This window comes from Babylonia areolata, chromosome 20 (genome assembly GCF_041734735.1).
Source record: "Babylonia areolata isolate BAREFJ2019XMU chromosome 20, ASM4173473v1, whole genome shotgun sequence".
In the NCBI taxonomy this organism is placed as follows: Eukaryota; Metazoa; Mollusca; class Gastropoda; order Neogastropoda; family Buccinidae; genus Babylonia; species Babylonia areolata.
This window is the reverse complement of record NC_134895.1, coordinates 14,206,540-14,209,039: the sequence shown is the minus strand read 5'-3', so window position 1 is coordinate 14,209,039 and position 2,500 is coordinate 14,206,540. Positions and strand designations below refer to the sequence as shown.

At 51.7% G+C, this 2,500-nt stretch overlaps 1 protein-coding gene across 3 annotated transcripts in view; it reads left to right on the top strand.

Moving 5' to 3' along the window:
* LOC143295235 (lengsin-like) overlaps positions 1-2,500 on the top strand; it is a 54,346-nt gene that overhangs the window by 5,933 nt on the left and 45,913 nt on the right. The window lies entirely within an intron of this gene.

The window sequence follows — 2,500 nt, the reverse complement described above, 5'->3', positions numbered from 1 at the left end:
TCAGGCTCTAGCAGGTCTGCACACACATATGTTGACCTGGGAGATTGGGAAAAAAAAAATCGCCACTCTTTATACCCACCAGGCGCCGTTACCGAGATTCAGACCCGGAACCCTCAGATTGAAAGTCCAACGCTTTAACCACTCGGCTGTTGCGCCCTAACTTCTTCTGATGCGGTGTTCACCAGTGATCAGGGTTCTACTCAGGCTCCGGCCATTTTGACAAACTGTTGTGTCCTCGGAAAGGGAACTTTACTCCTGGATTGTCCCCAGGTGTGAATGGGTACAGTGCCCTAAGGTACAATGTCCCCAGGTGTGAATGGGTACAGTGCCCCCAGGTGTGAATGGGTACAATGTCCAAAGGTGTGAATAGGTACAGTGCCCTAAGGTACAATGTCCCCAGGTGTGAATGGGTACAGTGCCCTAAGGTACAATATCCCAAGGTCTGAATGGGTACAGTGCCCCCAGGTGTGAATGGGTACAGTGCCCTAAGGTACAATATCCCAAGGTCTGAATGGGTACAGTGCCCCCAGGTGTGAATGGGTACAGTGCCCCCAGGTGTGAATGGGTACAATGCCCTAAGGTACAATGTCCCCAGGTGTGAATGGGTACAGTGCCCTAAGGTACAATGTCCCCAGGTGTGAATGGGTACAGTGCCCTAAGGTACAATGTCCCCAGGTGTGAATGGGTACAATGCCCTAAGGTACAATGTCCCAAGGTGTGAATGGGTACAGTGCCCTAAGGTACAATGTCCCCAGGTGTGAATGGGTACAATGCCCTAAGATACAATGTCCCAAGGTGTGAATGGGTACAGTGCCATAAGGTACAATGTCCCCAGGTGTGAATGGGTACAGTGCCCTAAGGTACAATGTCCCCAGGTGTGAATGGGTACAATGCCCTAAGATACAATGTCCCAAGGTGTGAATGGGTACAGTGCCATAAGGTACAATGTCCCCAGGTGTGAATGGGTACAGTGCCCTAAGGTACAATGCCCCCATGTGTGAATGGGTACAATGCCCCCAAGCTGTGAACGGGTACAATGCCCCCAAGGTGTGTGTGATTGGGTACAATATCCCCAGGTGTGAATAGGTACAATGCCCCTAGGAGTGAATGGGTACAATGTCCCCAGGTGTGAATGGGTACAATGCCCCCATGTGTGATTGGGTACAATATCCCCAGGTGTGAATAGGTACAATGCCCCTAGGAGTGAATGGGTACAATGTCCCCAGGTGTGGGTGTGAATGGGTACAATGCCCCCATGTGTGAATTGGTACAATGCCCCCAGGTGTGAATGGGTACAATGTCCCAAGGTGTGAATGGGTACAATGTCCCCAGGTGTGAATGGGTACAATGTCCCCAGGTGTGGGTGTGAATGGGTACAATGTCCCCAGATGTGAATGGGTACAATGTCCCCAGGTGTGGGTGTGAATGGGTACAATGTCCCCAGGTGTGAATGGGTACAATGTCCCCAGGTGTGGGTGTGAATGGGTACAGTGCCCCCAGGTTTGAATGGGTACAGTGCCCCCAGGTGTGAATGGGTACAATGTCCCCAGGTGTGGGTGTGAATGGGTACAATGTCCCCAGATGTGAATGGGTACAATGTCCCCAGGTGTGGGTGTGAATGGGTACAGTGCCCCCAGGTTTGAATGGGTACAATGCCACTAGGAGTGAATGGGTACAATGTCCACAGGTGTGAATGTGTACAATGCCCCTAGGAGTGAATGGGTACAATGTCCCCAGGTGTGAATGGGTACAATGCCCCAAGGTGTGATTGGGTACAATGTCCCCAGGTGTTATTGGGTACAATGCCCCAAGGTGTGATTGGGTACAATGTCCCCAGGTGTTATTGGGTACAATGCCCCAAGGTGTGATTGGGTACAATGTCCCCAGGTGTGAATGGGTACAATGCCCCTAGGAGTGAATGGGTACAATGTCCCCAGGTGTGATTGGGTACAATGGCCCAAGGTGTGAATGGGTACAATGTCCCCAGGTGTGAATGGGTACAATGTCCCCAGGTGTGAATGGGTACAATGCCCCCAAGGTGTGTGTGATTGGGTACAATGCCCCCAGGTGTGAATGGGTACAATGTCCCAAGGTGTGAATGGGTACAATGCCCCCAGGAGTGAATGGGTACAATGTCCCCAAGGTGTGTGTGATTGGGTACAATGCCCCCAGGTGTGAATGAGTACAATGCCCCCAGGTGTGAATGGGTACAATGTCCCCAGGTGTGGGTGTGAATGGGTACAATGCCCCCAGGTGTGAATGGGTACAATGTCCCTAGGTGTGAATGGGTACAATGCCCTAGGAGTGAATGGGTACAGTGTCCCTAGGTGTGATTGGGTACAATGCCCCCAGGTGTGAATGGGTACAATGTCCCAAGGTGTGAATGGGTACAATGCCCCCAGGAGTGAATGGGTACAATGTCCCCAGGTGTGGGTGTGAATGGGTACAATGCCCCCATGTGTGAATGGGTACAATGCCCCAAGGTGTGAAATGGGTTCCT